At 43.8% G+C, this 8,751-nt stretch overlaps 1 protein-coding gene across 1 annotated transcript in view; it reads left to right on the top strand.

The window, feature by feature from the left end:
- Nucleotides 1-3,758: 3,758 nt before the first annotated feature.
- ARHGAP15 (Rho GTPase activating protein 15) overlaps nucleotides 3,759-8,751 on the top strand; it is an 842,137-nt gene continuing 837,144 nt past the window's right edge. Inside the window, exons 1-2 of the mRNA XM_040440262.1 lie at nucleotides 3,759-3,891; nucleotides 6,364-6,567. The gene's annotated coding sequence lies outside the window, so the exon portion shown is untranslated. The remainder of the gene's footprint in view (nucleotides 3,892-6,363; nucleotides 6,568-8,751) is intronic.

Here is an 8,751-nt window from a genome sequence, read left to right as displayed (position 1 = left end):
GCACACCAAATACTTGAAATAACTTCTTTATTAACTTCAACTTTTATTCATATAACACTGCTGCCTCCGCAGCAGTTATTCCATGTACTTATTTATTCCATGTGTTGCATAAATATTCATAAAATGGCGGTATGCCTAAGATGGTGGTTCAACTGTTCAATCTTGTCATTCAACATAAAATGGTGGATATATTTCTCTCTTCAGTATCTGTACTCTCGCTTTAAGTTATTTTAGCACTTTATGATCTAACTAATAGTTCTACTTGGTGAATTTGGTCGCAATTTGCAGTATGCAGTAGCAGTATCTATTAGAACATTGGTTGAGTATGATCTGGTATGGTTGTATGCAATTTGGATTGCAATAAGGAATTTGAATTTGGATTGTGAAATTTGTAGTTTGCAATTGTATGAATGTATGGCTCAGTAGTTTGTTTGTATGCAATTGGTGGAACTGTAAGTAAACATATATATAACCAGTTCAGTATACAGTTCTAATCACTATATTAACAGTAGGAACATTATATAACTGTTTTAAATACCTATTTTGGCCTCTTGCTTCCATAAAACACAGCTCTTAGTGGAGTGAATGTCTGTTCAGCTTCTCTCCTCTGGTGTAATGATTCGACAAGCTCCTGCTAGGGGAATTTCCCACACAAGCTTTGTGTGAGGCTGGCTGTAATTGGTCAAAATTCCTGGGCTGTGTGAGGCTAGCTAGGATTGGTCAAGACTCCTGCTTAGCAACAACAGTTTAACTCTATGCTTTCTGTTGTGTCTGCTGTGTCATTGAGCTCACCTTACATTATATAATGAATCTTAAAGGCACATTATCTTTTTTGCTTCTTTAAACACAAAATATAACAGTTGTATGTCATCCAAACATGAAGTCACTGTAAATAACTCTGCTTTTGTCTTTAACACACAAACATAGGAACTGTATTAATGTTATTGGCAGGTTTAGCTGTATAAACATATAAGCTATATTAGAAACCTAGGACAGGTCTTAGCTGGCCAGCTACAACTGTGGACCCAGGCATTCGGCCCACCTATTAGGGTGCTTTGATGCCATGTGGCAGATATGCTGGTGGTGGTGAGGTTGCTAGTGTTCACGCCCCTGCTCATTTTGGTACGGCACAGGTTGCAAATAACAATTCTTTTATCGTCCGCACTTTCCTCAAAAAAGCGCCCGACTGCGGAATACCTACCCCTTGGCAAGGGAGATTGCCGAAAATGGGGGGCTCTGGTCAACAGTTACGGGCCAGTTTGGTGTGGCCCGTCTTCTCCCTTTTGCCACCCCACTGCATCTTCCAGCCTGTTGCGGTGCTCCGGATCCCTCCCCCTTTGTACTGCTGTCCTCGCTCAGCTTGCCACCTTCCCAGGTTGTGTCAGTGATTTCATCGTCCACCTCCTCCTCTTCCACTTCCTCACTCTGGTCATCCTTGTGACTTGTTGACCTAACAACAACCTCACTTATTGACAACTGTGTCTCATCCTCATCATCAATCTCTTGAGACACTAATTGCAGTTGACTTATTGGCAACTGTGTCTCATCATAATCATCCACCTCGTGAAACACTAATTGCCGTTCCCCACCATCATCTTTTTCTGACTGTGGATGCTCAAGAGTTTGGGAATCAGTGCACAATATCTCCTCATGTACCTCTTCAAGCGAGCTTGGTAAGAGGGCCAAATCAAGGAATGGCAATGAAAAGAGCTTTTCGGAATATCCAAGTGTGGGATCATTTGTTTGCCAAGAGTCTCCATGGTGGGAGGAAGGAGGATCAGAGTGGGGATTCTGTTGACCAGACTCTTAGCTACTGAGACTGGACTTTGTGGAAGATAGGGTGGTGCTTAACCGACTGGAAGCATTATCTGCTGCAATCCAACCGACCACCTGGTCACACTGGTGTGACGTCGAGTGTGGTGTCCTGCGCCACCCTGAAAACTGGGACATGAAGCTTGGTATCGTGGATGAGTGTGTTTCTTGTGCTCTGGCAGTAGACACAGTTTTGCCACGCACAGGGCCACAGCCTCTGCGTGCACCATCAGCAGCACGGCCACTTCCCCGTCCCTTACTGGTCGCCTTCAGTATATTAAATGGTATATATGTTTGCAAGTATGTCACACGTAAAGTAGCGCAGGTTTTGTAAGTGTATGCGCAAATAAATTTGACTGAATGTCACTAGGTATTTATTATGGGCAAACGTTATACAGGAGATGTAGCGCAGGTAATGTCGTTGCCACCAGCAGCGAATAAAATTACACTGAATGTTACTGATATTTCGGATGCACTAACGTTATACTGGAAATGTAGCACAAGTAATGCTGCTGTCACCAGCGGCCAAACAATTGCGCTGAAGTTCATAGCACAAATGTAACACAACAGATGTAGCAGAGGTTGTGTCACTGTCAGCAGCGGCCAAACAATTGCACGCAATTTAGCGCAGGTTGCGCTAATAATGTTTATGGCAGCCAGATAAAACAATAGTCCTTAAAAGGACTTTTGGGTGTCTAACACCTTTCATCAGTAAACCCTGCCTAAAAAAACAAACCAATTCCTTTCCCTTCTGCTGCAGCTCTTCCTGACTAAGACTGAGCCGAACCACGTGTCATCAGGTGCTATATAGCACCCGATGACGCGTTCCGGCCAGCCAATCACTGTAATGCCAGTAGCCAACATGGCTACGGCATTACAGTGAGTGCCAGTACCTCCGCGCACATTTAGCCAACAAACGTGTGGGGAGGAGACTCGAACATCGAGCACACACGGTGTTCGGCTTGAGTAAAAAAGTGTTCGGCCGAGCATGCTCGCCCAACACTAATGCACAGACAAAATAATAAAATGCATAACATTACAATTAGAGATGAGCGAATTTCTTAAAAGTTAGATTTGGCTGATTCGCCGAATTTCACAACATTTTTTCTCTTCGTGACAAATTACTTTGTTACGAAGGAAAATTTTTTGTAAGTAGCAGGTGCAATGACAGGGAGCTGAGATAGGGCCGCCCCCCACCGTCATTGTACCCCTCAGATGCCGCGTTCAGAAATGATTGCGGCATCTGAGTGTAAAATTAACAATAAAAAAAAAAATCTAACTTACCGCCTCTATTTGCTCAGAACGGGATGGCCGCCGCCATCTTGTATGACGTCATCACGCCAGCCGGCGTGATGATGTTATCTCGCGCCACACGGTATTTCGGCCGAGATCTTCAAGCAGGATGGAGGCTGGCGGCCCGTCACGAGCAAATGGAGGAGGTAAGTTAGAATTTTTTTGTATTTTATACTATTTCAGGTTCAATCGATTTGCTGACACGAAGCACGAGGAAATTCGGCTTCTAGGCGAATAGAATTTCTTCTGAAATTCATATCGAATTCCACTTTGTGGGATGCAATTCGCTCATCTCTAATTACAATACATAACTATGTACAATTGCAAATACCCCCAGGTACTGCAGCTCCCATTCAGTGCAGCAGCCGTAAAGCGCACAAACCGTGCTATATCTGTAGGGTATGAGGATATGCTTATCAGATAAAGCTTATCCTGCATTCTTCCTTGCATCATGGGTCCCACAAAACACACATAGAACATGATACCAGACACAGTGTGAACACGACGTATAATATGGCAGTAGATTACAGCCGGCAGCATGGCGAAAACTTCTTCATCTCCCAAAGCAGATAAAGTGGAAGTGAAATACGTGAAGCACAGAGAGAGCAGGAAGTGGTTGTGTTTGCATCTCACCCTCTTACAGTAGAGCCTTCATTGCTATCAGTAGCAGTTAGAGATTCCTCTTGATTGTTTTTTACATGTGATCAGTGTGATTTCCTCTGTCACGTTAAAACCGCTCGTTTTTCACTTATATTGCACTGAAAAAAAGGCGATCGGCGTCCCGGGGTAAGTGAATACGCAGCAGACATGTAGTATGGCATCATATTATATGTTGTATATTTTATGCATGGTCTTTGATATTCCTTCTACCACTTTCTGTTATTTGGGAGCCATTGTTTATGTAGTGGAGCTGAAATTGTCAGGGTAGTTGAGTGAGTTCATCATTAAGCACAACTTATGCTTTGAGTGCCAAGACTATTTACCATGGAGGGCGGGTAAACCTACAGTACATAGTGAACCACCTTCACTCACAAATGGAAGAGTTTATAGCCACCACTGCTACTTCTGTTCCGTCTGCAATTTAAATTTGCATGGTTATTAGGTATACTTGCAGTCCTATGTAAATTTAGAGATCGTACACTGTGATAGCCTGAGGAGTTTAGTCAAATATCAAACTTGGCCCTGTACATTTGACAAGTCATGCTGTGAACTTTTAATTTCTGAGTAGGCAATATTGTGCAATATTCCATGCGTGTTTCCTGGATTAGTCATTTGCTTCTGTAATTCTGCTCTGATGATCTCAGCTACAGCAACTGGCAATTAGGAAAAATGTACATTATTACCACCCCTAATTAATAAATCGCCACCTACACGAGCATTTAGTAGAAGGGTTGGACACCTGCCCCTCGGACCCTGATGCTTATATGACTGGTCCAGTTAGAGATGAGGGAAGTTTTGAAAAATTTGATTTGGCAGTTGCCAAAGTTCGCCAAGAAATTTGATTCATTACAAATGAATTTCTCATGAATTGCTATAAACCAGGTATACCCGCGCCACTCTGCCTAATCATATTCTTCCCACTTAGTGGCCCAATGTCAGTGTGAAGGCTTGGAAGTTAACCCTAGTAAATTTGCTTTGGCGGCCGGGAATTTAAAAATGGCAGGTGCAGCGGGTGCCGTGGCCGCCGGGTATCTGCTGTTATAAAGAACAGACACCCGGCACTAATGTCTGCGACCGGTGGAAATGGATCGGGGATCGGGGGAGCCGGAGCGTGTATGCAGCAGCCCCCGTCCTCCTGTGTGATGGTACCAGAGATGGTGCACAGCATTGAAGCGGGAACACCTTCCTCAAAGCAATAAAACCGAGGGATACACAACAGGGTTGGTCATAACCCCATGTGGATCCCTCAATAAGGGCTCATGCACACAAAGATATTTTCTTTCCGTGCCCATTCCGTTTTTTTGGCGGACAATAGAACCATTCACTTCAATGGGTCCACAAAAGCAACGTTAATGACTCCGTTTGCATTTTCTTGGCCGTTCCGCAAAAAATAAGTGCATGTCCTATTATTGTCCGCAAATCACGGTCTGTGGCTCCATTCAAGTCAATGGGTCAGAAAAAATACAGAATGCATACGGAATACATCCGTATGTCATCCGTATTTTGCGGATCCATGCCCACTTTGCCCGTGTGTTTAATGTTTGAAAACATTACAGTACATTACAGTAATGATAGCAAACTTCCTGTTTCCGTTTGTGATCCGCAAAAAACGGATAGCATACGGAAACCATGCAGATATGTTTTGTGGCATAACGGAACGGATGCGGCAAAATATAGGGCTGTGACATGACAGGGGATGGCTACCTGCAAATTGCACAGCATTATGGATGATCTCGTGTTCCCGGGCTTCTTACTTTGACTTTGTAATAGTGTGCAGCCGCCATTTTAGAAAAACCTGATCCGTAACCACGTAAACTTTGGACCAAATTCTGCTTCAAATGCTTTGCTTCCCTCAATACTAGGTCCAGTGTGAAATATTAATTTGATTAGTTTAAGGGGTTGTCTCATGAAATATATTGTATATTTTTCAAACCCTGCTCTCCTTCATTCAGGGCAAAGGGGCAGCTTGCTGCCCTTGCCCTGTATCTAAATACCATAGCCATGGAAAAGATACGGCCTGTTGGTGCCCCCCTAATATCTAGCACAAGGGGGCAGTGTATGACTTTTGTTTTTGGTGCTCTGGGAATGCCTTGTTCATACCTCTCCTCTAGGAATAACTATATAAGACTTTATCTAAAGTGTTCCTTTCAAGTATCTTGGATCACACCTGTCGCCTTTTCCAACATGACTGTTTTAGTAACAATTCTGGAGCATCTGTTGCTATCACTCTATGTTGTGCCATTCCTCTAGTACTCCTGCAAGTAGTTTATGAATGAATTGCCAGCAGTCTGCAATGAAGGTCCAGCTGGGTGTTGCCAGTTGGGGGTGTGTCCCTGCACAGGCTGACACTATCCAATCAGTGCTGCCAATGTCAAACTGTGTAGGGACACACCCCCAACTGGTGACATCCATCTGGACCTTCATTGCAGACTGCTGGCAATTCCCTCTAGAAGGAATAATAGAACAGCACAACATAGAGTTGTAAGAATAGAAGTTCCAGAATTGTTATCACATAGGGAATGTAAGTTGTTACTAAAACAGACGTGTCGGGGGGGGGGGACGACAGCCCCTATTTGACGCTGAATGTTTGTTTTCCAGCATTGCTAAACTACCTGGATATTATAGCAGACACTGAAAGATATCATCCTGGAGCCTCCGAGTCCTACGAGCCCCCCTGTCCAGGTTCTGGACCAGTGGGAAGTATATGAAGACATATCTGGAAGAAAATTTTATGTAAATATCATTAGCAAGGAAAAATCCTGGAAACCTCCAAGGTCAATCCCACCGAAGACGGACATCAAGGTACTTGGATACTAATGTGTTTTCTTAGAAGGAATGGTAAAGTATATAATTAGTTGGCAGTCCTGTCTTGTGATAACTATGTATTGCACGAAAATTACTTTGAAAAGATATAAAATTAACAGAATAAATTAAAGAATGTTAAGACACAAAATGACCCCCCTCCCCAAATATGTTCCATCGGGCACCCCCTAAATGCCATTTACAGAAACGTTCAGGAAAAAATGTGGCTGCTCAGCTCAAAAGGTTGCGCAAAAGAGGAAAAAGTGCCATATAGACCTTTGGATGCTACCAGACGTCTTCCACAGCCTTACCAACACCTTTAAAGGGCACGGGGGTTTCAGAGATTTTGCATTGGTGTCATATGTCTCTGCTGCCAGGATAAATCATAAGAGACTTGGTAACAGGAATACAAATTTCCTCCATAGAGAATAAAGAGTTAACTCATAAACAGTATATCCAGAAACGAGCACACATGCTCAATTCATAGGGGTGGGGACAAAGCATGGTGCCGCAATAACTCAGTGTTAAAAATGAAATGTGGAAATGCACTTGGGCACTACCGTGTTTCCCCGAAAATAAGACCTACCCCGAAAATAAGACCTAGCCCTACTTTGCAGGGTTTTGGGAGTAGGGCTTAAATATAAGCCCTACTCCAAAAATAAGCCCTAGATGAATTTAATATTTATGGATTCAGCAGCTCAGGAGCGCTCACTAATGGCTCCTGAGCTGCCAGGGTGGGCGGGCAGGACATCGGTGCCATCCCAGCTGATCCGAGGCGGGCAGGAGTTACAGTACAGCAGCAAAGGCTGCCAACACTTAGCCTTCAGTGAAGCCGCTAGCCCGCGCATACATCGCGGCTGGCGGCTTCAATCATTGCAAAATTATGCCGGCAGCCGCACTTCCATCTATGGTACCGAACGGGTACATCGCTGGGCGGGCTGGGCGGCTTCTCTACCCTGTACTGCCGCCAGCCCGCACGTTCTAACTTACCCCTACCGTAGCTGAATGAGGCAGCAGGAGGATGTCCTTCTCCTCTCTGCTGGAGCTGGAGGTGCTCATTGGTGGTGAGCGCGTCCTGCTCCATCCCAAGGCTCCACCAATCAGCACCCTGTCATCTCTCGTGCCGAATCTCCCTGGTAATGTACAGTACACATTGCTGCCTAGGGGCTCAGGGGCAGTGTACGTATGGTGCCAAAAAGAAGAGTGGCATTGCCGGCCAGAGTACTGTACCGGTATCATACCGTAGTACCGTGCCACCCACTGTGATTATACTGTATTTGAATAAATCTAGATTTTTTGTCCAAGCATTAATATGTGACTGTTGTTCATGGACCCAAAATAAGCCCTACCCCGATAATAAGCCCTAACCCTTTTTTCGGAGAAAAAAATTATATAAGACCCTGTCTTATTTTCCGAGAAACACGGTATGATTATATTAAAAGGTTTTTTGTTTTGTTTTTACACTTGGAAAATTTGTTTTTATTAGAAAAATCTTAGGACAATAATGAGATCCCCATCGATCAGCTGTAAAATAAGAAGGATCTCAGCAGTCAGTGTTCCAATTTTCTGCAGCGCCACCACAGGGCAAATGAAGTATTACACGGTCCTCAGTAAAATGAATGGGCTGTCCATATAACACCGGGACAAGATGCATCCACCAGAGTGACAGATACTCCATTTAGCCAATTCCTTCTCTGGCTAATAGACGAAGGTTCAGTACAGGAGACCCCTCCTCTGGAAAAGTTGTCACCTCCATCCTTGTGATTTATAGGTTTTGATTAGGATTTTAAAAGTGTGCCAAGACCAGGAAAATTGATAAAAAATAAAAAAGTACCCACCTGTTAATTTTTTCACTGCTCCAGCACTGCTGATGTGGTGGTCCCGTCTGGTATTTGCTAATTTTCCTGCTGCAATGACGTAGAGTAACGTACATGCATGTTACTGCTGCAGCCAATCACTGGCCTTAATGGTGAGGCTGCAATGTATGACAGAAGACCACGGAGGTCAGTGATTGGCTAAAGTGGCACATACAAGTCAACAAAGAGCACCAGAGAGTAATGCTGAATCAACGAGCGATTGAATAGGTTAAAAAATGAATAATAATAATAATAATAATAATAATAATATCTCTAGATGTAAGTTACTAAAAAAAGACCTCTGCACATGGCACCACTACATTACGGG

Source organism: Bufo bufo, chromosome 7 (assembly GCF_905171765.1).
Source record: "Bufo bufo chromosome 7, aBufBuf1.1, whole genome shotgun sequence".
NCBI classification, from domain to species: domain Eukaryota; kingdom Metazoa; phylum Chordata; class Amphibia; order Anura; family Bufonidae; genus Bufo; species Bufo bufo.
This window is presented reverse-complemented; position numbering and strand designations above follow the sequence as displayed.